The sequence below is a fragment of the Lepidochelys kempii genome, chromosome 26, assembly GCF_965140265.1.
Source record: "Lepidochelys kempii isolate rLepKem1 chromosome 26, rLepKem1.hap2, whole genome shotgun sequence".
Taxonomy (NCBI): Eukaryota; Metazoa; Chordata; order Testudines; family Cheloniidae; genus Lepidochelys; species Lepidochelys kempii.
Genome location: NC_133281.1, coordinates 8,095,209 through 8,122,854, shown reverse-complemented (window position 1 = coordinate 8,122,854; position 27,646 = coordinate 8,095,209). Strand labels below are relative to the sequence as shown.

At 46.2% G+C, this 27,646-nt stretch overlaps 1 long non-coding RNA gene across 2 annotated transcripts; it reads right to left on the bottom strand.

The window, feature by feature from the left end:
- Positions 1–242: 242 nt before the first annotated feature.
- LOC140903577 (uncharacterized) lies at positions 243–19,581 on the bottom strand. Of its 2 annotated transcripts, XR_012156291.1 has the most exons (6): positions 18,216–19,581; positions 9,010–9,106; positions 3,222–7,242; positions 2,374–2,503; positions 585–1,195; positions 243–474 (listed from the first exon to the last, which is right to left on the bottom strand). It is a non-coding gene; the product is annotated as an uncharacterized lncRNA (long non-coding RNA). The 2 variants fall into 2 exon arrangements; XR_012156290.1 differs by lacking the exon at positions 2,374–2,503.
- Positions 19,582–27,646: the final 8,065 nt, after the last annotated feature.

Below are 27,646 nucleotides of genomic sequence, written 5' to 3'. Positions count from 1 at the left end.
TTGTGATATCAGAGATATTTGTTTTAATTACAGATGTGTGAATAACTGATTTTTTGGTTTACCTGCAATTCTGGGGAAAAAAAATCATTTCAGGTGAAACCAAACATTTCATTTTGATTTTGAGCTTTTAAAATGTTTTTTTTAAAGAAACAAAGAAATTCCAAAAGAAAAATAAAGTCATTTTGAAGCAAAAAATCAAATCAGATCATTTTGAACAAAACCTTTTAATTTTTTCAGATTTTTTGTAGGTTTTTTTTTTTCCCTGAGTGAAACATTTCAATGAAATCAGCACAAATTCACCAGGATCAGATCTCAAGGGGAGAAAAAGAAGCCTGGAAACTTGAAGGATGTTATGACTGAATGTATCAAGCGAGAAAGAAATCCACCAACTCTCAGTGCAAGACCCTTCTCCTTTGCACCTCTGGCCAATTAGAGCAGCCTCCCTGATTCTCTCTGTCTTGTCAAGTCTTTTGCCTGTATCAAAAATAAAGATTTTTTTTTTCTCTCCAGTGGAAATATTTCACACAGCAAAACATTTTTGGTACAACTCGTCACAAAAAGTTGCATTGTACTCAGAAACTCACCTGCAATGGAACATGTTTATGCTCTGTTTATCTGGTTTGTTCATTGGTTACAAGAGGACCTTATCTTTAAGCTGCATTAAGCAGCTTCACCTGAGTGGCTCTACTGTCTATGATGGCCTTGACGGGTATTTTAAACTTGGCTAACTAACAGAGCCATGGCCTTGGAATGATGGGCATGTTGCAAAACAGCTCTGGGTCCATTTTTTCCCCTCATTGTTCATCTGAGGAATTCCTGGGGAGAGAGAGAGCGAGCGAGAGACGGTGAAAGGTCTTGAATCCACTGGCAAAGGTAAACAGATTGTCATCCTTTATTTAGGGAATGGAAATGAAAACCAGAGACAATTCTCCAGAAAAGAATGCATCCCTTGGCTAGAATGTTATTGAAGACAGAGTTAGATTGTCCAATCCTCCCTCACATGAGATGAGCACTTTCAGAAATAGCCAATGAGTCCCATGAGTAAGTGTTCACCAAGGAGTGTAAGGCTTCAGTAATCTGTCTTTTCCTGGCTCCATCCTTCTTCATAGAAAAAGAGCCCGATCCTGATCACAAATCCACCAGCAAGAGTCAGGTGTAACTCCATGGAAGTCGGTCGAGTTACACTGGTGTAAAACTAGCACAAATGAGACAGAGTCAGGCTGAAAGCTTCTCAATATATTCAGTTTTATTATAATTCATCAGTTATTTACTAAGATTGGGGCCTCACTAGGGGCTGTGCAAACACATCATAAGAGACGATCTCTGCCCCAAAGCAGATTCCTAAATCTTTTGCCAAGATTTTCAGAAGTGTCAAGAGATTTTGGGTGCCCAACTTGAGAAAGCTTTCAAGGGGCCTGATTTCCAGAAGCTATACTCAGTCCATTCAGGCCCTTAAAGGTACCTCAAGCTGGGCACCCAAAAGCACTTGTTATTTTTGAAAATCTTGGTCTCACAGCCTGAGTAGGCAATGCAGACAAAGGAAGTGTTATTAGCCTCTTCTACGGATGAGGAATTTAAGCACAGAGAGATTAAATGGTCTGCTCAAAGTCATAGATGGAATCTATAGCAGAGTCAGAAATAAAACTCCGCTCTGCTGAGTCCTACTGCAGTGATTTAGCTACTAGACCCCTCTCCCTGGGAATATAAGTGCCGAGGAAAGACTATGCTAGAATAGAGGAGGAAGACAAGGTTGTCACAGTTCTGAAATGCCAAGCTTGACCTGGCAGACTGAGAAGTATTAAACTAAAATACCACCTCCTAACCCTACAATTCAGAAGGAAAAAAATCACACCAGTCTGCGTTGCTTCATAAAACCCATTAGCCCTGGGTGCTTTTTAGCTAAGGTTAAACTTGAACCAATGCCTTCATGCTCTGCTTATTGAATACATCTAATCTCATTAAACCACATTATGACCTTTTGTTTTATAAATCTATGTGCTTCCCAGAGCTTCCGGAGAATTAACTCATGAACTCACCACCAAATGTCTCCCCCTATCAGCTCTGCAGTGGAAACTCTTCCAGCACTTGGGTTAGAATACTAATACCTTATGATTACATAGCACCCGATGACCAGAAGGATCTCAAAGCGCTTTACAGCTATTGCCTGGATCCAGCTGACTGCTGCATGGCTGTGCTAGTCATTACAGGAAATCTCATCCAGCAGAAGGACAAGACCCCACCGTAATGCCTAAATTAGGGAGACAGATTGTAGCAGCCAGGGGAATGCAGAAGGGGTTTTCTGGCCAGGAGATATGGTGAGATGCCATGCTAACTAGCAAGCATGCTTTATACATACAGGGCCACTTTACCCACCAGTGAAATGTGGCCACCTCTGGGGCAGAACACAGCAGCTCTTTTAATGGCACACAGCAACGCTGCACAAAAGCCGAGGACAGGAAGTGAAGAAGTTGGTAGCTGTGATCCTGCCCTGGCTTACACCAATCTAAATCAAGAATAACTCAGGGTTACAGTTGTTTAAAGCCAGTGTGAGAGCAGAATCAGGCCCACTGTACTAACTGAAATTGCAGTTCATTATTATGGTAGCACACAGGGGCTCCCACCATGATAAGGCCCTAGTGTGCAAGGCGCTGTCCAGACATATACATTTCAAGTGTAGATAATACGAAGTTTGCTACAAGCCTCAATATATTTCTATAGTTAATAAGTAGCTATACCTGAAATGTATGTGTTTGGCATCTGCTTGGAGCACTGGGTTAGACAGGGTCTACACAAGGGATTTGCGCTGAAACAGCTATGGACCCCAAGATAGACAAGGCCTTGCTGTGAGCCGGTTTAACTGATGCGGGGTTTAAACACACCAGAGGCCATGGAAGCTTTTTTTAATCTACTGAGGATCTCAGTACAGCTAACATCACAGCAGTATCTAGCCGTGCTGGGTAACTGTGAAAAAAAAATTCCCTTTGCAGAGAGTGCGCATTAGTTGTCCAAATCTGACCACGAAACCCTAAGCAAGAAATCACTTTATTCTTCAGGAGCGTCAACATTAAAATTGAAGCGGGAAAGGCAACTGATGGAATCAATTCCCCCTGCATGATCTCTGGCTCTAACGGCAAACAGCCAGCCTGGAATACGCAAAGCATTTAAGCGTGTGAATAGTGAAAACAATGGGACGACTGAGCTCATAAAAGTTAAGCACGTACTTAAGCTCTTTACTCTATCAGGGCTACAGTGCTCAGCATCTTGCAGGACTGAGCCCCAGAACACAATGGAGAACTTCCCGGGTCCATTCAATTCTGTAGCGTACTTAGCTTCCCATCTGGCTAGCTTTTATCCAAAGGCTTGCAGGGTGGGGGGAAAGCCATCCGCTAATTGGTCACCATTTTCTTTTCCTAACAGAAACAGACAAGTTAGTATTAAAGTACGACATGTGCACCAGCTGCTCTGCAATTTTTCTATTTGCTTTGCTAATGTGCGTAAATGTAACACTCTGGCACAGGATCGGATACTGCAAGCTGCACACACATTAGCAATCCCACTGAAGTCAATGGGAATATTTGTGTAAGGATTGTTTAGGTAATAATCTGTAGGGTTGGGCCCAGAGTAGTTTTCTCACTTAAGCTCAGATCTCTTTCCCCTTCTTCCCCACAGCCCAAAATCTGATTACGAAGGGAAGGTGCATTGTCTTGGGGCAGCAGTAGGGAAGTGAGAATCAGGACTCCTCGGTCCTACTCCTGACTCTGCCACTGATACACTTTGTGACCTTTGGCAAGTCACTTCACCTGTTTGTGCCTCAGTTTTCCCATCTGTAAAATGAGGATGATACTCCCCTATCTCTCAGGGGTGGATTGTAAGGATTAATTCATTCAGGATTGTAAAATGCCTTGAGATACTGGGATTAAAGGCCCATGAAATATTCAATTATGAAATGAAGTGACCTGAAGGCTCCTTGCATTATAGATAATTAAGCAATTATCCTCTTGAAAACTGGCTCCGAGGACTGTTAATGTTACAGTAGACGGTTATAGTCTCAAACTCAGTGTACTTGGTGTATGTATCATCCTCAGATGGATGAAAGGCCAGTCAGTTCTGAGGAGCAATGAATTTAAATCACATCCCTCATCAGAGGAGCTCTCGACTCGGAGGGGGATTGAGCTGGTGAGCCAGCAGCGTATTGAGGCCTTAGAACTCTAACCAGGCACAGCAAAATTGACACTACAAGAAGGGCACCTACCCCCCAGGGCAAATACAGAATGTCATCTTACCAGGACCTGGGGCTGCGTAGGGAAATCAAGCCTCTTGGTCACACAGCATGGATGCTCACAGAGAGAACAGACTGCTGGGATCTTTTACATTGCAAGGGAAGTGTTACCATTCTCATTGGAGAGAAAAGGCTAAGGTCGAAGAACTCCGGAGATCTAGGTTCAGTTCCTGACACAGCAACAGGCTTTCTGTGCACCCTAATATGAGTGATTTAATTTCTCTGGGTCTCAGTTCTCCATCTGTAAAATGGGGATAACAAGACTCCTTCTCCCACCCTCGGTCTGTCTTCTCTATTTAGATTGTAAGCTTTTCAGTACGGGGAACTGTGTTCTGCACCGAGCACAATGATACCCTGATCTTGGCTGGGGCCTCTGGGCACTACCATAATCATCAAAATTATAGTGGTCTTGCCCAGTGCCAGGAACTCAACCCCCCGTGTTCTTATCCCAGCTCTGACAACGGTTCCCTTTGACCTTGGGGGAGTCACTTCTCGTCTGCGTGATTCACTTTCCTCATTTATGAAATGGGGCTAGTAATCCTGAACGGCCACTCCGAAATAGATAAATAGATTCACCCCTGGTTTATGGCCTCTTTCAGCAGCATAAGGCAAAGGTCCACGGCGGCAGAAAATCCAGCAGGGACATTTTACTCCTGCTACAGATAAGCCACAGCCAGCTCGCCAGGCCTGATCCTGTGAGGTGCTAAGCACCCTCAATTCCCACTGATCGTGGAGGATTGATGCTGTGAACAGCAAGCTCCCAAAAATGCACAACCCCTTTTTCTCCCCAGCATAGGTTTGTATTGAAAACTGGCCCTGATTTGCCTCCTCTGTGCAACGTACGCCGTAACGGAGAGAGCAACGCAAGCCCAAGCACAGAGATGCCTCAGCCGGAACCCACAAGTCTCTGGCGGGTTAAAAAGAAAGCAATCCTCAAGCATGTTTGAAGCAACAGGGTGTCAGCTGGAGCCTGCACTGAGGCTGCTCCTATCATTCATAACTAAATCAGGAGGTAGCAAGTTGCTATAGTAATGGCAACAGAACGAGGCATGGCTGCTCCTCAGAGGGCGTGAAACACCGCCTTCTTAAAGAAACCCTGGGGCCTGGTTCTCCTCTTTCCTCGGGGCTGTCTACCCGCACCTCTGCACTGGTTTAGTTAAACCACTGAAAACCCCTGTGTAGAAGTTCTTATTCTGGTTTAAGAGGGGCTTACTGCCGTTCAGCTTAACTGGCTTAAATTGACACGAGCCTGGTTTAAGCCCAGGTTAAGTGCCCACAACAGGGCGCTGTGGTCAGGGGGACGCTTTGGTTAGGAGTCAAGGAGAGGGGTGGGCCTGGGTGTGAGGCCACGGAAGGGAGCTCAGGGCAATGGGGTGGAAGGGAGGCAGCCGTGGCCAGGGAGGATGGGTGGGAAGCCCAAGGAGGCAGTGGGGGCCAGGGGCACCAAAATACAAGTTTGTCTCGGGCGCCATTTTCCCTAATGCCGGCCCGGAAGCATCTGGCACCGGTTTCACTAGATCAGTTTACAAATCACATCTTAAGTTAAATCTGCATATAGACAAGCCCTGATAGCGGTGAAAATCAGGAGTGACCCCAGTGAGATCAAGGGAGTTAAACGGGTGTAAGGGGAGATCAAAACTAAACCTGGTCTCCTTTCATATTCCCAGAGGTTATTTCCAGTTTCTGTGAGTAAAAGGCTTGACGCTGAGCGGTACCCATCACGCTCCTCGTCCTGTTGACAAGCGCCCAGGGAGGTGTTCCTCAACACAAATGCTCCGTGTCAGAATCTGACCCTTCCAAAAGAAATGTTCTTCCAAAAGAAATGTTCTGTGGAGAAATCGGCAGTTGCGCTGGACTTCCAGAACTGACCCCCTGTGGTAAAATTCAGGGGGCTGGTTTAAAAACACCATCAGAAAGACTGTGGATGTTAAATTCTATCGGTCCAGTTCTCAGTTGTGATTGGCCTCGATGCTCCTCTCCAGCAGTACAAAGGGGTCAGAAAGCCACTGGAGATGCACTTCAGGAATTACCCCAGTGCAATGGGCCTCACTGCCCCATATAAAGCCAGCACAAGACTTCTTCCCCACTCAGTATAAGGATCGTGTCGGGGATGGGCTGGGACGCTCAGAGGAAGGGGACATTTGAGGGGGACAAAGGGGAATGTAGCCAGAGCACTGTGCTAAGGGTGCATGGGGAGCAGAGTGTAAATTATAGCAGCCCTAAGGCTGATCTAATTTACACCATGGGCAGGCAGGTCCCCAACCTTCTCCAGAACACGGGGAGCACAAGGTGGTTTATAAAAACCCCTCCCCATTGTTCCCATGCCAAGCAGAGCAACCCAGAATCAGAGCCTGAAGCAGTTTTCCCTACGGCAAAAGCCTTGGGCTGGATTCTGCTTGCCATTACAACAACGTAAATCTGGAGTAACTCCAGTGGATTCACACGAGAGCAGCACGTGGTCCCTTTCACTCTCACATGGGCACTTTGGGTTGCTAAATCTTTCTTTTCTTCACCCAAAAAGTTGAGGAGCTGCAGCAGCCTGCTTAGCCATTTGCTGGGCATCGTCAAATCACCATTTAACGCTGCTCCCCCGGGCAGCGCCCGCTTTAATTTACTCAGCTGGGTGGCAGTCAGTTCCGATAGGCCAGGCTGATGCCTTTGCTTGCCTCATAGATCTTACCTTGTCTTCTCCAGTTTTTAATGCTCACCAGTTCTCCGCACAAAATGGGGATCTGTAACAAGCAATTATTTCAAAGGAGGCCCTGTTGCTGTGGTTACCAATCGTCAAGCTCAGGCATTTGCAGGCTCCGTCGAGATCAGCCTTCCTCTCGGTGATGTCCTGTTCTTTATATTACAGAAAGATTTTTGCTCTCAGGCACCCGGCCAGATAGAAAGTTGGGCTAGGAATGAGTAAACGCCTCAGGATGTGGGTCATTCCTGGAGGTCCCGTATAAATCACAAGGCTGACGAGAAATAAGGAAAACAACAGATGTGATATTTTTAGCCTGTCCGTGAAGATTTCGCAAGGATTTATGACAAGAAAATATCCGGAGGACCTGGCTTTCTCTCTGTTATTATGATGTGCATTACAGTAGCATCAGAAAGCCACAACTGTGACCAGGGCCTCTTTGTGCTTGGTGTTGTACAAACACACAGTATCAGACAGGTCCTGTTCCAAAGACCCAGAATCTAAGGAGACAAGACTGATAAAGGGTGGACAGGAGGAACTGAGGTCCCGAGAAATTAAGGGCCAGAGTTTCCAAAGAGCTCAACCTATTTAGTGCACGTTGGGTGCTGGCTGCTTCAGAAAACTTGGCCCTTATAGAAGTGTCTAAATAGGAGCAGAGCTCTTTTGCAGGCCAGGCCCTAATTGTGGGTGCTGAGCACTTGAAAACCTGACCCTGAGTTCTTTCAAAAACCAGGCCACATGTGGCTTGTGCAAATTGCAGAGCCCACAATTGAACCAGGCCTCCTGAGTCCCAGTCCAGTGCCTTAACCATAAGACCATCTGCTCTCTCTTTTCTCCCCATCCCCTTTTGTGGCTCTCCCTGTTTATAACCAGGTAATCTCCAGGAGGACCTGCCTCAGAGTTATATATTACTTTGTGCTTGATAAAAGAAAAGGAGTACTTGTGGCACCTTCGAGACTAACCAATTTATTTGAGCATAAGCTTTCGTGAGCTACAGCTCACTTCATCGGATGCATGTAGCTCACAAAAGCTTATGCTCAAATAAATTGGTTAGTCTCTAAGGTGCCACAAGTACTCCTTTTCTTTTTTTGCAAATACAGATTAACACGGCTGTTATTCTGAAACCTGTCTTTGTGCTTGATAGTTACTGCAGTTTAATTTCACATGTGTCAGTAAGGAGGGGGGCAACCCTAGATCTAGGTACCCTTAAATCCCATTCAAGAGGGTTGTAATGGGATTGCCACTCACCCCTGGTGCACCTCCTTGCATCTAGATCTGGGAAGGTACCTCCCTCGCTGCTCGTTGCTCACTCTGCAATGGTCTTTCTTCTGGTAACTTGGCCCTCTGGCCAGGTCATCATTTAGTCCACCTCTTCTGGGGTTACAAAGTCCAACAGAACAACTCCAGGCAGCGTTCAGCCCCCCTGCTCAGGACTCTGTCCCATTACCCGTGGCTGGTACATGAAACCAGGCCCATCACGACTCCAGGTTCCAGCCCAGGGATCCTCTAACCACAGTCCAGGTCCTCAGTCCCCATCCCTTTGCCATTTCCCTGGGCTCCTTCCTACCAAGCCTCTCTATATTCTCTTCCTGGATTCTAGGTTTACTACAGGATACTCTACTCCCCACGGCTACTTCATCCCCTTTAGCTCATCAAAATATACAAAGTAAATATCCTTAAATCAAACTCTAATAAGATGTCAAGGAGCACTTTTCTTCACCTATCTGTATATTTCAATTACTGATAGAAATATATTTTTGTCAGTTTGTGTGTTCAGTGAAATCGACATTTACCGATGAAAGTCTGTTGCTTCCAAGACGAAATGGTCTGAAACTGGGTCCTTTCATTTCTGGAGTTATTGAGCCAGATCCTCAACTGGTGTAAATCAGTGTAGTTCCATTGGCCCTGCATCCTTAATGCTTTTATAAAGCATTTTATAGGGTGCTTTTATAAAGTTGGGAAAGGGGTGGAATCAAACTCAAGAGTAGAGCGATATAAGGTGAAACAAATGAGACATCGTCTAACTCCATTCCCCACCTACCTTGAAGAAAAAACACCAGTGTCTCTTTTCCCTCCTTCTCCCTTGATGTCCTACAGTTGTAGACTTTACTGGATCTTCCATGTGGAAGTGACCTATTCTATGCTCAGGAATGCCAGAAAGGAAAAAGAAAAAGAGAACAGGATTTTTAATTCCACCATAATCTATTCAACTGGGTTTCTTGCAAACACTTCATTTCAGGGACCACGCAGACCAGAGCCAGGAAAATCCAACTAAATATGGACACTTAAAAAAACAACATCAAAATAAAGATAATCTGCAAAACCCATACAGCATATCAATCACTAGGAAGTTGACCACTCTGTAGTTTAAGGTTAGGAAGTAATATAAATTAAACCATTTGTCATTCCCAGTTGCGTGAAATGAGGAAACAGCCAATTTTCCTCCCATTAGACAACGTTCTCACGTGGGCTGCTGGCTACAGACCACTTTTGAAAATCTGGTCCTTCATTTCTCTGAGAGAAAGCATCCAAGACCTACAAAGAAAGGTGAGTTCTCACCAGAAGGTAGCCTGAGCGCAAATCCTAGTGAAGACAAGCCAATATGAGTTTTAGCTAGAGTTAGCAGGTTGAGTTAGGATACATCTTCTCTGCAGAGTTCAACTGAGCTCTTACTTCGGTGTTGCTCCAACCCAGCTCCTGTCAATGTACAAAACCCTCTGATCTGAATTTAGTGGTGCTTTCAACCCAGCCTAGCTGGCCCATCCTGGGACTAAGCAGCATCTGGGTTTTAGCGTATTCACTCAGGTTGATAACCTGCCCATTTTGCAGTGAGGACGCAGGTTAAATCCCACAAGTGCTAATAGTTCTCCAATGCCTTCCCCCAATTCCCCCCATGTGACTAGAAGGACAGACAACTCGTCACTGGGAAAGAACTTTAGAGCAGCTCAGCTCACTGCAGCACAGAGAACTATGCAATATCTCCCCCCGCCCCCAAAAGCCCTAGAGAGACACACAGAGGTGACTGCAGTGCCAGTGAGGACACAGTTATGTGCTAAAATAACCCGGGTGCTCAGACCTGAATGTAGATCACATGAGTTCGCTCAGCCGTGAAGACATAGCCATAGTGCACCCTGGTGTTTAACTTGCGCTGCTAACTCATGTTAAAACTACGCCTGCCTCATCTTCACTAGAATCATAGAATATCAGGGTTGGAAGGGACCCCAGAAGGTCATCTAGTCCAACCCCCTGCTCGAAGCAGGACCAATTCCCAGTTAAATCATCCCAGCCAGGGCTTTGTCAAGCCTGACCTTAAAAACCTCTAAGGAAGGAGATTCTACCACCTCCCTAGGTAACGCATTCCAGTGTTTCACCACCCTCTTAGTGAAAAAGTTTTTCCTAATATCCAATCTAAACCTCCCCCACTGCAACTTGAGACCATTACTCCTCATTCTGTCATCTGCTACCATTGAGAACAGTCTAGAGCCATCCTCTTTGGAACCCCCTTTCAGGTAGTTGAAAGCAGCTATCAAATCCCCCCTCATTCTTCTCTTCTGCAGGCTAAACAATCCCAGCTCCCTCAGCCTCTCCTCATAACTCATGTGTTCCAGTCCCCTAATCATTTTTGTTGCCCTTCGCTGGACTCTCTCCAATTTATCCACATCCTTCTTGAAGTGTGGGGCCCAAAACTGGACACAGTACTCCAGATGAGGCCTCACCAATGTCGAATAGAGGGGAACGATCACGTCCCTCGATCTGCTCGCTATGCCCCTACTTATACATCCCAAAATGCCATTGGCCTTCTTGGCAACAAGGGCACACTGCTGACTCATATCCAGCTTCTCGTCCACTGTCACCCCTAGGTCCTTTTCCGCAGAACTGCTGCCTAGCCATTCGGTCCCTAGTCTGTAGCTGTGCATTGGGTTCTTCCGTCCTAAGTGCAGGACCCTGCACTTATCCTTATTGAACCTCATCAGATTCCTTTTGGCCCAATCTTCCAATTGGTCTAGGTCCTTCTGTATCCTATCCCTCCCCTCCAGCGTATCTACCACTCCTCCCAGTTTAGTATCATCCGCAAATTTGCTGAGAGTGCAATCCACACCATCCTCCAGATCATTTATGAAGATATTGAATAAAACCGGCCCCAGGACCGACCCTTGGGGCACTCCACTTGATACCGGCTGCCAACTAGACATGGAGCCATTGATCGCTACCCGTTGAGCCCGACAATCTAGCCAGCTTTCTACCCACCTTATAGTGCATTCATCCAGCCCATACTTCCTTAACTTGCTGACAAGAATACTATGGGAGACCGTGTCAAAAGCTTTGCTAAAGTCAAGAAACAATACAACCACTGCTTTCCCTTCATCCACAGAACCAGTAATCTCATCATAAAAGGCGATTAGATTAGTCAGGCATGACCTTCCCTTGGTGAATCCATGCTGGCTGTTCCTGATCACTTTCCTCTCATGCAAGTGCTTCAGGATTGATTCTTTGAGGACCTGCTCCATGATTTTTCCAGGGACTGAGGTGAGGCTGACTGGCCTGTAGTTCCCAGGATCTTCCTTCTTCCCTTTTTTAAAGATTGGCACTACATTAGCCTTTTTCCAGTCATCTGGGACTTCCCCGGTTTGCCACGAGTTTTCAAAGATAATGGCCAGTGGCTCTGCAATCACAGCCGCCAATTCCTTCAGCACTCTCGGATGCAACTCGTCCGGCCCCATGGACTTGTGCACGTCCAGCTTTTCTAAATAGTCCCTAACCGCCTCTATCTCCACAGAGGGCTGGCCATCTCTTCCGCATTTTGTGATGCCCAGCGCAGCAGTCTGGGAGCTGACCTTGTTAGTGAAAACAGAGGCAAAAAAAGCATTGAGTACATTAGCTTTTTCCACATCCTCTGTCACTAGGTTGCCTCCCTCATTCAGTAAGGGGCCCACACATTCCTTGGCTTTCTTCTTGTTGCCAACATACCTGAAGAAACCCTTCTTGTTACTCTTGACATCTCTGGCTAGCTGCAGCTCCAGGTGCGATTTGGCCCTCCTGATAACATTCCTACATGCCCGAGCAATATTTTTATACTCTTCCCTGGTCATATGTCCAACCTTCCACTTCTTGTAAGCTTCTTTTTTATGTTTAAGATCCGCTAGGATTTCACCATTAAGCCAAGCTGGTCGCCTGCCATATTTACTATTCTTTCGACTCATCGGGATGGTTTGTCCCTGTAACCTCAACAGGGATTCCTTGAAATACAGCCAGCTCTCCTGGACTCTTTTCCCCTTCAAGTTAGTCCCCCAGGGGATCCTGGGCATCCGTTCCCTGAGGGAGTCGAAGTCTGCTTTCCTGAAGTCCAGGGTCCGTATCCTGCTGCTTACCTTTCTTCCCTGTGTCAGGATCCTGAACTCAACCAACTCATGGTCACTGCCTCCCAGATTCCCATCCACTTTTGCTTCCCCCACTAATTCTACCCGGTTTGTGAGCAGCAGGTCAAGAAAAGCGCCCCCCCTAGTTGGCTCCTCTAGCACTTGCGCCAGGAAATTGTCCCCTACGCTTTCCAAAAACTTCCTGGATTGTCTATGCACCGCTGTATTGCTCTCCCAGCAGATATCAGGAAAATTAAAGTCACCCATGAGAATCAGGGCATGCGATCTAGTAGCTTCCGTGAGCTGCCGGAAGAAAGCCTCATCCACCTCATCCCCCTGGTCCGGTGGTCTATAGCAGACTCCCACCACTACATCACTCTTGTTGCACACACTTCTAAACTTAATCCAGAGACACTCAGGTTTTTCTGCAGTTTCGTACCGGAGCTCTGAGCAGTCATACTGCTCCCTTACATACAGTGCTACTCCCCCATCTTTTCTGCCCTGCCTGTCCTTCCTGAACAGTTTATAACCATCCATGACAGTACTCCAGTCATGTGAGTTATCCCACCAAGTCTCTGTGGGATATTTTAATTTGAACTCAAGTTAAGAACACACCTTTTTTGTCACGAAAACAAGGCCTAAGTGACTTTGGAGACTAAATCCCACTGACTAAATCCCTACCCTCTCTGGCTCTGTTCTCCAGCTGTCAAACGAGGATAAAATCTTCCTTGTTACCCCCCCCCCCTCCACCCACCACACACACACTTTGTTTGTTTGTCTTGTCCATGTAAAATGCAACCTCTTCAGGACAGGCACTCTCTCACTCTCCGTGTGCCCAGCACTCAGTCCAATGGGGCCCTGATCTTGGTTGGGGCAGCTAGATACTATTGTAATACAAATAACGATAGGTAAGATCGTCCAGTAGGGAGCAACGTTTCCTGCAGTGCTGCACATTGAGACTTTTGAGCAGGGTGACTTGGGCCATTCAAGGTCGGGGGGGGGGCTTGTTTTCATCCCTTCTGACGCAATTTGTTTTCACTTCTCTGTGCTTGTCCCTGGTTAATGAGTTTTTAGTGCACTGACCCCTACTTAATACACTGGTTCAAAAAATGAGAATAATTAATCAATTATCAGAGAGGGGCCGGCTCGCTATCATTCTCACGTACTGATCATCCTCACCGCCATGAAACGTCCCTTTTCAGATGATCAGTCCCTTAGCACAATGAGAGACCTTCCTGCTCTGCAGCCTTTGCAGCCTGGATGGTATAATATGGCCACAGGCCAGGCTTTGTCCCTTTTGTGCTTGGCTCACTTCCAATGACACTGTTTCCTGTTGGAAAATACTTCCCCCACCCCATCCATGTGAAATGACCACTGCTGTTAACAGGCAATCCTTTGTGAAGCACGCTTTATGTTTTTGCTCCTCAGTAAAGGCTAATTCTGTATTACCAAAGGAGTTTATGAATCCCTCAAACTGTGCAGTTTATAAACATCTTAATTCTCATGCTGCAGCTGGCTTGGTATTAATGTTTTAATTGCAAACTACTATATGTCTGTCAGTAGCATCTAGATGCTGCCATGGGTCCCATTGTGCTAGCTCCTATACACCACACAGTATGAGACTCCTTGCCCCAGAGAGCTCACTGTCTAAATAGAAGGGGGAGGGCGGGTGGGGGGAGGAATGACAGAGAGATTAAATGACATGCCCAATGTCACACAGAAAGTCAGTGGCACAGTCAGGAATAGAACCCTGGTCTTCTCAGTCTCGGTCCAGTGCCCTATCCACCGGGAAACACTGCGTCTCTGGTAACTGCACCTTTGCCCAAGTCCCTATGGACTATTTAAAGATAATAATCCCATATTGCAAATCATGTCTAGTTTGTCTTAATAAATAACATGATTACTGGAGAAGGTCAAGAAGCCCTTGCTCAATTTTTATTTGGCTCTTACTCTGACAAATTCCTCCTGCGTTCGCTGAACTCTGAAGAGGCTGAGTCCCTGCCAGGATGTGGCCCACTGAAATCACAATAGCCATTGCCTGCCACCCTTATTGAACCTCCCTGTACCTTAATTTCCCCGTGTACACAATGGGGCGAAAGATACTTAAGGACATAGGTAAAGCCCTTTGAGATTTGCAGGTGAATAGGGCTCTGTAACTGGCCAAGTGTTGTTATTTAACATATAGGGATAATAGCGGTCTCTATTCCTAAAACCACCCAAATGAATTTACTGATGCTCAGGGGGGAAGCTTGCAAGTATGGGAGCTGTGCTATGCAAAGGAAAAATACTCTTCCAACTTAATGATTTCCTCGCTTCATAGCTGTAGAGTTAAAATCAGGAATCAGAAGCAGCCCTTTGAAAAGGTGAATATCCCTCACACTCACCCATAATATTTTAAAGACTTTTTGGAGCCCAGACTGCTTCGCCATCTGCTAACGTGTCAGGCCCAGATCTGCAAAGGTACTTCCATGCCTAACTCAATCTGGGCCCCAGCGAATAAAGAACCAGGGGTATTTTTGATTTGCCTTTTGCCGTGATGGATTTTTTTTTTAAAAAAGGCAAGATCAACAAACCTTAAAGGCTCTTCTGAGGCTGGATACAAAATAGGGCTTCTGTGTAGCAGCCTCCCTTAAAAATCAACAATAAAGCTTTTGGTGGAGATTCTCCATGGAGCCTAAGGGAGTTAGACACTCAATTCACGGAGTCATCGATTTTAAAGCCAGGAGAGAGACCATTACATCATCTAATCTGACCTCATGTAGAACACAGTCCACAAAATTCCACCCCGTTACCTCTGTATTTAGCCCAAAAATCTCCTAGAGCACAACTGTAAACACATGTAGTGGGAGACGGGCACCTCACAACTCCCTTCAGCTCTTCTGCAGTTCCCAGCCTTGCTTTAGGCAAGGGAGTGCATGACAGAAAGCTCAGGCTCAAGCGAACAGGCATCAGCTGCCCGGATGGGCTGATCTACTCCGACGCTTACAAAATATTGGGGCTGACAGGGAGGTTGCATTGCTGGAGGGCAGCAACTTCCTGCTACGGTTTTTACTGCTGCTGCCATCCCTGAACTGCTGAAGCCAGCCGGCTAATCCTAGGAATAATAAACTGGGAGCAACCCAAAGCTAAACCATGCTGTAGTAAACAATTCTCCTACGGGCTCTGGCGTGAAAGTGAGGGCATGATGTAAGAACCTCAGCAGATAGACTCCCACGTCTATGTCACAGTGCAAGATTTTCAAAAGTGACTTGTGAGGGTGGGGTCCCAACATGAGACGCCTTAAAAAGGGCCTGGGCTTTCGGCCTCAGGGCTCGTGCACCTGTTGCAGTCCTTGGGCTCTTTAAGATTGGGAGCTGTAGCTGAAAAGTCAACGCTTGCTCCCTTTCCTGCGCCCTACAGGAGACTGTGTATAAAGCTTCCTAGTAATGTTTGTGTCTATCCCATTTATACTCAACATTATGAACATATATAATCTATATGACATGTGCTTCTTTTTCTTCAAACCTTTTTTTATCACTAGAATACCACCAACAAAAAAACAAAACAAAAAACAAACCCAAAAAACCAACCAACCAAACTGAACAAAGAACACAAGTTACAGGTTATTTAACAAAAAGGAGTACTTGTGTCACCTTAGAGACTAACAAATTTATTTAGTCTCTAAGGTCCCCCAAGTCCTCCTTTTCTTTTTGTGAATACAGACTAACACGGCTGTTACTCTGAAACAGGTTATTTAACATCTTTCTGTCAAGGGTCCCTTCCCAGTCATCTGGGGTTGGAGGCGTGAAGAGCACAGTCCAAAGGAAGGGCTCACAAGCCATCTGCAATGCAAAGCCAGCTCTGGGGAGAGGGGAACACTGATTTTAAAAAAGGGTTTGGTTTTGCCCGCTGTAGAGTCACCAAAGGAGGTCCAGTCTTAGGCAGGGGAGCAAACAGGAGAGACCCCTTGGTCAGTGAAGGGACTTTCTGCATCTGTCAGGCAGCTGCCTGTGAAACCCTGGGAACAAGGACTAGACAGGACCCTGAAGGGTGGTGAGATGGATCCGGGGGCTTTCTTGTGTTATCTTGAGTCTCTGTTGATAAGAAAAGCCCTGTGAAATTAGCTGGAGCTGAGCAGTTGCTTGGAGTGTGATTTCACGTTGCCCAGCTGGTGCATCAGCTCACAGGGCCTGATTTTCAGATAGTGCTGAGCATCCGTCCTCTGACAATCAGGCCCATTTAGTGAGTCCCAAAGGGGACACTCAAAATCACTCCTCACTTCTGAAAACCTCAGCCTTAATAAAGGGGTCAATAGAAACGACTCGGAATAGACAATGTAATAAAAATGGTCGCCTTTCTAGAGCAGGGATCATTCTCTATTCAATCCTATGGAATGGTTTTAAAAATAACCCACAGAAAGATCCTTTTTGATTAAATTGCAGACAACTTCTCCATCAGGGTCGTGAAGATAGATACCGTTCTGACTGCAGCACTTTAAAAGCAGCAAACCTCATTGAAATCCAGGAAACTCCTCTCTGTGTCCCTTGCAGAGGGGGCGGGGGGAGAAGAGAGCACTGACAATGCGGATGTTTACCAGGGGATTTCAGGGGGGCTGGGAGCTACAGCGCTGCTTTTCCTTTGTGACATACAGGCATGTCCTTTGCTTGTTAGGCAAACCAACGGAGAAAGAGATGTTACCGTGTTTAAAAGCTATCGAAGAAACATGCTGGGAGAAAAAAGGAACCTGACCCGCATCGATGAATAGGGAGGAAACCTGCCTGCAAATATACTGTTGTCATGCCAGCCATTCCCGCTACCAAGAAACCAGCTGTCTGCTAGCAACGACCCCACCCACTGCAGACGGCTTTCTGAGTCTGCTTGGAACGATTTCATCTGGTAGTCTAGACAGTTTCTAGGGAAAGTCAGCTTTCATGGGTATCTCCATACAGGCTGGCCAGTAGAATGGTACAGAATCATTTATTTATCAGGATTCTGCCTGCATTTCAGCTGGGTGTCGAGACAGCTACTAAGGGCTCTCCCCCGCAGTCTGTGTCCTCGGCTCCAGGTATACATTCATGAGACACCCCCCCTTCCCCACCCCCATCCTGTTTTTGTTAGGGAGGGAAATTTGCATCTAGGGGGAAAACAGCCGAATTAGTGTAACTACAATTCTTCTTCCTACCCCAGGGTGCACCAGTACCGTAGGACTCAGAAACTATGGTGACAGATGCTTTAGAAAAGTATCTATGTGGGGCTAACTCCTGCTCTTCTTACTCCCATGCGTGGTCCCATTCAAATACATATGTACAACAAACCTGTGTCTTTGTTCATATGATCAGTCCCATTTCAACCTGTGCATAGGTCAAATCTTGCTCTCCTTAATCACACAAGTAACCACATTGAAACTAGTGTATAGGCCAAACTCTGGCTTTCTTATTCACTAGTAGTCCTATAGATCAAAGGCAAGATAATCAATTAGGAGGAGTTAATATAACTCAGTTTCATATTTAGGTCGACCTTGATGAATTGAATTGCTAGAGCCAGCATCTGTCTCCTCTCTCAAACCTCAAAACCCATGCATTCCTCACATCAAAATAACTATGCCATTCAGAGATTATTTTTCCCTTCCCCCTGAGCTTTTCTGTTTTGGTTTGTATTTCCTTTGATTATCAGAACAGGCAAGTGGCAGGAAAGAATGGACTTCACAGGAATATTTTCCGCACGGCTTTACTCCTCAGACATGAGCATTCTAAAAGCCACCGCCAACTCACAAACCCACCAGTTCAGTTCACTTCACATTGGCCAACAACAACCTGGAGGTGAAAGACTCCATATCCTGTTTTTAAAAAAATCCCCATCCCTTCCCTTCTTCCTCTTTTTTTGAACCTTCATCTAATAGTTCCTTTCTTACCTTTTTTGAAATTTCAGAATTCCAGCCAGCTCTACTCCAAAGCCTGTGCCAGGTGTTGAACCTCCATGGAGTGCTACGCAGGACAAAGATGCTCTGATGGACGAAAGTTGCAAAGTGAGAAACCTGGTTACCTTAATTTAGTTTAAAAATGGAGACTTTGAACTTGGATTATTTTTCTGAGGAAGTTATAGCTTTACAGGGGAGGGGACATTCGAGAAATTCTTTGTGAATCCAGCAAACTAATTATTTCACAGTGTATGCACATGGGGTAAGACAGAACCTATGTGAGATGCTAAAAGTTGCCTAGGATAGAAGGCAATTGAGAGCTTTTCAGGGGCAGGAAATGTACCCTTCTTCTGAAGGCATCATACACGTTTACAGCATTATCTTAGGGATTCTTATTAACAAGCTGCCGTACTGGACACCTGCTAGACTAATTACATCTCAGCATGTCTGAAGACAAGAGCTGTGCTGGGAGCATCAGCGGACAGAGCTGCACTGAAAACAGCAGCTTCAGAACGGATAGTGTGGGCTTCTGAGAGGGCTAGACTGCTCTTCAATCCCCCTTCGTGGGATCCCTTTAATAAACACAGCAGGGGTAGTCAGCATGATTGGGAGAATGGCACGCAGGACAGGAAATCAGGATTCCTAGGTGCTATTCCTCACTCTGGCCCTTATCTAAAGCCCACTGACATCAATGGAAGGACTCCCACTGATTTCAACAAGAGTTGGATCAGGCCTTCTGCTGCTAATGTGCTGCGTAACCTAGCAACTCACGGTCTCTCTACACCTCAGTCCCTCCATCCTTGAACTGGGAGGGTCCTGATACTTCACTTTGTGAAGGGCTCTGAAACCTGCTGATAAGGCAATGGGTGGAATTCACCCTGATACAGAGAGCGGGCACAAGGCCTATGCACCATTTACCTTGCACAGAAAAGGACCTTGTGCACAGTGAATTTTACCTACCCTTCTAATCGGTATAGCTGTTAAACCACAGCAGGCTGTCTTTCATATCTTCACTCTTTACCTCATAATCCATAGTACGGGCCTGAATTTAGTAAGCATCCACAACCCCCAGACTAAGAGAATTCCAAACCCAAGGCACAGCACAACATGGGGTCCCTGTGGCTCTACCCTGACAGCCCAGCCTCCTTGGAGTAGCAGTGGGACAGGGCCCTTTCCCTTCGCAGGGGCGGCAACATAGGGCCTCTCTCTGCTTAGGAGTGGCAGCAGAGGCTCCCCACCCACTCAGAAGCACTAGAGGTGGCAGCAGTAGGGGCTCCCCATTGCTTATCCTAGCAGCCAGGCTGTGGCTACTTGGGTGGGGGGGGCCTCCTGCCAGACAGATCCCTCTGCAGGATCTCCAGACCTGTGGGCTGGGAGTTAACACTCCATTGAGATGCATGGGACCGTTCACCCATCTGAGAGCTATTGTTTCAGGTGGCCTGCAGATGCAGACAGACATCACTGCATCATTTATACTCAGGTCACTTTTCAAGCTTTTCTTCCTGGCCATAAGGGCTAGAAACGTTTTTTTTTTTTTAAAGGAAAGCTGGATTCTGATGTACTCACACAATTCCAGGATAGGAGCCTATAGTGCTCATACCTAAATCCAGCCCTATCCCCATTGAAGCCGAAGGAATAGAGAGTGTTTGATGCCTCTCAGGATTTGACCATTTAGGAGGTTTAAATTATTCTCTCTGCCCAGCTTTCTAATCTCACTGCCTAACCTCTAGGGATCATCGTTAAGTTTCTAGCTCACTGGCCCACTGCATTAGATAGAAGTATTTGCAGCCTGTCAGCAATGTTTTCATCTTTCTCCATAGGAGGTCCAGAGAAGTTGTCAGATAATCACCAGTCATCCAGAGGAACGCAGGTTTCCTTGCTGCATAAAGAAACGAGGGAACAGATTAGGGAGACAAAATTTTTGTTTCACAGATTATACCAAATCTTTCTTGAACTGGAAGAGTTGGTCTTCCAGCTCTGCGACATCTATGTCCTAGGCATGTCTAACAGATGTGTGATATTGTATTTGGGCAGGTTTCAGAGTAGCAGTCGTGTTAGTCTGTATTCGCAAAAAGAAAAGGAGGACTTGGGGCACCTTAGAGACTAACCAATTTATTTGAGCATAAGCTTTCGTGAGCTACAGCTCACTTCATCGGATGTTTGGGCAGTGCTGTTTGTATAATTTAGGGCTCAGTCCTCCAACTTGTTCCATACAGACTGACACCTGCACCCAAGCAGATGCCCACTGCTTTCATTTGGGGCTCCAGGCAGGTACCAGGGCATCCACACAGAACAAGTTGCAGGATCGGGGGCTTAGACTACAAGCTCCCTAGACCATGACCCATGTGTTCTTCTCAGTTTGGTACACACTGAGCCTAGGGAGTAACACAGCATTAATAGAAGACTAACTCCTGAGCTGGGTCCTTGTACCACACTCACGATCATAGCCAGCATGCTGGAAAGAAGCACCTTCTTAAAACTTACCGCAGCATGGACACCTCTCCACTGAACTGATACCACCAGCTTGCTTCACATGGGCTGCGAGGTGTCAGATGTTCAGTTTTGAAGGGTATGTCTATACAGCCGCTGAGAAGTGGAAATCCCAGCTCGGGTAATTATACACATGCTAGCTCTGACTGAGCTAGTCTGCTAAAAACAGCAGCATGATGGAGGCAGCACTGGCAGCGTTACGGGCTTGCCGGTAAGTACATACCGAGGACCTCAGATGGGAGTGGACTCAGGCAGCTAGCAGAGACAAGCCTCAAAAACCTTGATGGGAGCAGCTGCAATGCCACCCAATTCAGTGCAGGTTTGAGTCTCTTGGGACTCTTCTAAACAGAAAGGATGAGCCAGATTTTCAGCTGGCGTAAATCAGCAGAAATGCTATAGACTTCCATGGAGCTCCAGGGATTCATGCCAGCTGGCACAGAACTAGTAAATATGAAATCAATTATTGGAGATCCTCAGACAAAAAGGACCACAGAAATACTGTTTTTTAAACAAACATTCATTAACATCCCTCTGAAGTAGGCACGGACGTGCACAAGTCCATGGGGCCGGATGCGTTGCATCCGAGAGCGCTAAAGGAGTCGCCGGATGCGATTGCAGAGCCATTGGCCATTATCTTTGAAAACTCATGGCGATGCGGGGAAGTCCCGGATGACTGGAAAAAGCCTAATGTAGTGCCCATCTTTAAAAAAGGGAAGAAGGAGGATCCTGGGAACTACAGGCCAGTCAGCCTCACCTCAGTCCCTGGAAAAATCATGCAGCAGGTCCTCAAGGAATCAATTCTGAAGCACTTAGAGGAGAGGAAAGTGATCAGGAACAGTCAGCATGGATTCACCAAGGGCAAGTCATGCCTGACTAATCTAATTGCCTTCTATGACGAGATAACTGGCTCTGTGGATGAGGGGAAAGCAGTGGACGTGTTGTTCCTTGACTTTAGCAAAGCTTTAGACACGGTCTCCCACGGTATTCTTGCCAGCAAGTTAAAGTAGTATGGGCTGGATGAACGTAGGATGGGCTGGACTATAAGGTGGATAGAAAGTTGGCTAGATTGTCGGGCTCAACAGGTAGTGATCAATGGCTCCACGTCTAGTTGGCAGCTGGTATCAAGTGGAGTGCCTCAGGGGTCGGTCCTGGGGCCGGTTTTGTTCAATATCTTCATAAATGATCTGGAGGATGCCGTGGACTGCACCCTCAGCAAGTTTGCAGATGACACTAAACTGGGAGGAGAGGTAGATATGCTGGAGGGTAGGGATAGGATACAGAGGGACCTAGACAAATTGGAGGATTGGGCCAAAAGAAATCTGATGAGGTTCAACAAGGACAAGTGCAGATCCTGTACTTTGGACGGAAGAATCCCATGCACCGCTACAGACTAGGGACCGAATGGCTCGGCAGCAGTTCTGCAGAAAAGGACCTAGGGGTCACAGTGGACGAGAAGCTGGATATGAGTCAACAGTGTGCCCTTGTTGCCAAGAAGGCCAATGGCATTTTGGGAAGTATAAGTAGGGGCATTGCCAGCAGATCGAGGGACGTGATCGTTCCCCTCTATTCGACATTGGTGAGGCCTCATCTGGAGTACTGTGTCCAGTTTTGGGCCCCACTTCTTGTAGAAGGATGTGGAAAAATTGGAAACAGTCCAGCGGAGGGCAACAAAAATTATTAGGGGATTGGAACACATGACTTATGAGGAGAGGCTGAGGGAACTGGGATTGTTTAGTCTACAGAAGAGAAGAATGAGGGGGGATTTGACAGCTGCTTTCAACTACCTGAAAGGGGGGTCCAAAGAGGATGGCTCTAGACTGTTCTTAGTGGTAGCAGATGAAAGAACAAGGAGTAATGGTCTCAAGTTGCAGTGGGGGAGATTTAGGTTGGATATTAGGAAAAACTTTTTCACTAGGAGGGTGGTGAAACACTGGAATGCGTTACCTAGGGAGGTGGTAGAATCTTCTTCCTTAGAAGTTTTTAAGGTCAGGCTTGACAAAGCCCTGACCTGGGATGATTTAGTTGGGGATTGGTCCTGCTTTGAGCAGGGGGTTGGACTAGATGACCTCCTGAGGTCCCTTCCAACCCTGATCTTCTATGATTCTATGATCCCCATTTTATAGATGGGGAAACTGAGTCACATAGCTAGGGTAACTTTCCCAAGGTGATGCAGCGAGTCAGTATCAGAATAAGAACCCTGTTCCCCTGACTCCTAGTCCTAATCCACACCCCTGCCCCAAGAGAAAAACCCTTAAACTGACTCAGTAGAAAATAAGCTCAAGGTAAAACAATACATAAAAGCTAGTACGCCAAACTCAGCAATGACAAAGAGTGCATAGTAAATTGGTCAGAAGAGGGTGTAAGCAATAGAGTGGCATAACTTGCACTGATTTGGTTTTCAGTGGGTGTGCAAAACATGTAATGTGCATGCTGAGCTGGGTGTGTGCAACAGGAACAGCAACTGATCTCTTTGGGACAGGGACTGTGTCTTCCTATACAGCACCTAACATAGTGAGGCCCTTATGGGGATAAAACGCCAAGGTGAGTGGGGGTGAGGGGAATTTCTACTTTGTTGTACTTAAGTTAGTTTTTCATGCTTCTCTTCTTGTACACCCATACAGTTGCAGTTATTTTGCACTCCTACACTGGTGCATGTTACACTCATGCCCACCTAAACAAAATGGGCAATCTACACCACCACTGAAATTTGGCCCTGAAACTTTCCCAAGACGGACATGCCCATTCACCAGGCCTGAGTTTGGCTCCATGCATTTAACAAAGTGAAGATGTCTGAGAGCAGCCTGCCTGCATTCTGCAGCAGCCAGTCACTCACACCGTGCAAAGCTCGGAAATGTAATAGCCTCCCAGCCACTTGCTCCTAATTTTACGTTCGCTTTGACTCGCCTCCACTCTGAAATAGAGCAGTGACTTCTAGCGGACTCTCGCCTTTCAGCAGGAAATGGGACCGATGACGTTTCCGCACCAATCTCGCTCTCATTTCTGCTGAGAGAGAAAAGCCGGAGCCTGAAAAGTGCCAGAACACAGTCATGAATAAGCTTGCCTGGGTGACATCACTTGTCATGCCACCGCGATCCCAGCCAATTGGGTATGTTTTCTCTCACGGAAGCCCTTGTTTCCCCCCTCACAAGGGAACCTATTGCGAAATAGTACCCGTGAAGGGAAAGGGTTAACGCCCTGGTTGTTGCTGTTAATCCCCCGCCCCACAAACCCAGACAGCCGGTGAGGCAGGAGCAAGAATTTCCTTTCAGTTCTGCACACCCACGGTTTTGTTCAGCGCTGTTTTGAGAGGAAAGAACAACTCCCTGTTGCGAATCCTTTAGAGTGCCTTACAATGATAATACCATGCAGACCGACATCTTAGTATTGCCAGAGCATCTTCAATCCCAAGTAAAGGCAGTTCAATTCTGTGACACCCCTCTAGAGATAAGCGAATAGTACATCTGACCTAGATGGGGAGAGCACCATAGAGAATCTACACTGGGGCATACCCTGCTTATATCCATCATGTAACTGGGCCAAACTGGGACTTGCACTGCAGCAGCTTACCCCAGGATCAAGGAGGAACAGGATGCACTATTGCAAACTGCGGCGTACAGTGGCTTACCCCGTCTACCCCAGGGAGCATCTGGCCATGGCCGTCTGAAATACCCAACACAGACGAGGCCTCAGTGACTTGTAACAAATTCAAATGTGAAGACAGTGACAGAGGCGAAACAGAACCCTGACCGTCTGCTCTAACAATCAGACAACGCTCCCTCAAAGAGAAATCTGGAATTGTCAGTAAATTTCACCTTGAAAGGAAAACAGAAGGTGGTCCCGAGTAGATTGAAAGCAGTTTTTGCTTGCTCATCTGAGTGGGGAAAAAACAGTGTAGCTGTCTGGGAATTCAAAAGCAGGTTATAGGTCATATTACCAAAGCCTGGGCTCTCCTGTTGTATAGCCACAATTTGTGTGCCCATAACTCTGCATATGATTCAGGCCATTTAGAATCTAAGTAGACAGATAGATACCAATTTTCACAACACACTCACCACAATAGTATCTGAATATGACTCCACTTGCAAATCAGGCAACTTAGAACATAAATCACAGGTCCCACAAGGAAAGCCCAGTAAAGGCCAGGTCGCGCCTGTCAAAATCAATGGCAAAATTCCCATCAGCTCCAGATTTTGCCCTAAATAGTATTTACTGATTCTAAATTAAAGACTCAGGAATGGTGCTGGCTTGACAACCCCGGAGAATGCTGTTGAGAATGAGAAGAGATGTAGCATGGGAAATAGCCGTGCCAGCTTCCTCCACATGGCAATGTGCCCTCAACACTGTGCTGGAGGGACCACCTTGCCAGGATGAAAAAGGACAGTTCTCCACGTTCCATTCAGTCTGCTGCCTTTTTGGCAAGACTTTTGACTACAGATGCAAATTACAGCAGGGAGTTTAATATTGTGGACCTCTGTGCACGATGAAATCCACCAGCCTGCCATCAGCCAATTATCCCTGTCTGTGGCCTATGGAACCGAAGACTTGCAGGTAAAAGGATGCTTTATCCTTACCACCAGTCCCCCAAACTATCCTTTCCACCACCTATATTTCTTCTCCGTCCCATCCCCAGAAACCAGCTAATGGGGAAAAACCTGACACTCCATGTTTTTGTCAGCTCTGTTTTTAATTTTACATAAAAACGGAGTTGTGGCTTTTTTATCCAACACGCCCTCCCGCACAGGAGATATGAGCTCAGAAATCTCTTCTACATGCTCCAGGGAGCGAAGCTGAGGTGGAATAAGCAGGATGGTCAGAATCTAATCTTGGTTTAACTGATTTATGAAATCTGAATCACTGTCCTCCCTACAGACCTGCCCCCTTCTGCTCTGCTGCTTCCTATGACCTCGAAATGCGATGATGCCTCTTAAACACACCTGTTTTGGGCTTTGCATAATCCAATACAATGGATCAGGTACAAATTATACAGGTGGCAACAGAAGAGTGCGTGGCTCTGTACAAAGGTTCACAGAAGCCATAGGAAACAGCACCATATGTGCCCCCAAGAACTGCTGTCCTCAAGGAATGAGTGTGTACTGTAAAGTTCAATACAGTACAGAACAGTGGTGTGTGGTCCCGCTACACAGAATCGGTGGATCTTCTGGAGAAGGGCGCTTGCCAGACATTAATTAAGAGGCTATTCCAAGCATGAGACGATGCACAAAGACAGGAGCGGCTGAAGGAAACAAAGGGAGCAGTCAGGAGGGAAGACGGGGCAGCGCATAGAGAACACAAGGGCATGCAGGAAAGATGAGGGCAGTTACGTACGCAGTGGCAGAAGTGCTTAGGAGAGCGTTCAAGGAGAGGATGAGGGCTTTGAACTGGATGAAGGGAGCGGAAGCCAGCAACAAGACTCAATAAATGGGAGATAAAGAAGCAGAAGCAGTATGATCCTGCGTTCTTTGGGCCAGATACTCAGCTGATGGACTTCAGTGTTGCGTTATTCATCGCAAAGGATTTATGAAATTTTATTCCAGCTGCTGCTGTGGCTCATTGACTTTAACAGGAGCAGGATCAAAACCCAGGAGAGAAAGATGGTAATTGTGGCATATAGTGCTTGGCCTGCCAAACTTCCATTTTATATCCTATACAGTCCAGCTTTGGTGAAACTTGTTAAGGACTTTTACAAAAATGGTGGGAAACATTCTTTTGTTTTCCAAGCAGCAGAGCAGAAAGCACCAACATTTAAGACTTGAAGAACTACTTGAAATTTATAACTGCTATTTTTCTACAAATTCTCACAGAAAGGAGGGAAGGAAGGAAATCATCTTTATCAGAGATTTTCAAAGGAGTGCAAGAGAGTTAAATGCCAAACTCCCATGGACATTCAGTGGGAGTTGGGTTACTAAATCACTTGGGTTCCTTTGATAATTCAGCTGTGGGAGCAGAGAGTGGGTAGAGGCAGTGGGCATAGGAATCAACGCTTGCTCTGCTGGCATTAATCTTTTGTAGCTAAAAGTCTGCCTTGTTCAGAGCAATTAAATATTCTTGCTGCCTTACTCTCTTACAAATGTCCCAACTCAGATTTCATTTAACTGGAACAAGATATCATCCTGGGTACTGATAAGTTGTTGTATTATGAGATCGGTAACATGAAGTCCTGCCGTGTAGCTGGGAGTATGACCTGCCCCCAAAAGCAGTAACATTTGAAATACTTCAAAGAGAACTTGTTTTATATTAAAGATCTACATAGTTTGCTGGGTCACAGTCTAGGAGTACCGCAGGGGAAGAATATTCCTGTAGTTGAGGCCTCTTCAATCTAGCAGACAAAAGCATAACAAGGGTCAATGGCTGGAAGCAGAAGTCTGAAAAAAGCTACACTCAAAGTTCAATTTTTTAGCTGGGGGAGGGGTGGTAACTAGCTATTGGAATAACTTACCAAGGGCCATGGTAGAGTCTCCATCAGCTAAAGGCTTCATGTCAAGACTATGTGTCTTTCTAAAAGATATGCTCTATTTTAACCAGAAGTTACGGATTTGAAGAAATTACTGGTTGAAATTCTGTGGTCTGTGTTATGAAAGAGGACAGAAATTATTTAATGGCCCCTTCTGGCCTTAATCTATTAATCTACTTGTATATAGCAAGGGCATGCAAAATTGATCTGCATTGCAACTTGAGATTTGTCACCAGAAATCCCACAATCTGCAGAAACAGACTTTTTTTGCTCATGCTACCGGTTGATATCAAAGAAGTGTTATTGTTTAAAATGGAAAATGCAAGTTTCCACGCTGCTCACTCTTCTGTCTGCACTTCAGGGTTAACAGCTAAGTTTACTTTGCTTAATGGAGAACCTCCCTCCCTCCCCTCCCCGGAACATCAAGAGTAATCACACTTTAGTGCTGCAAGGAGAAGTTGGCTGAGTCAGCTGCTCTTGGCCA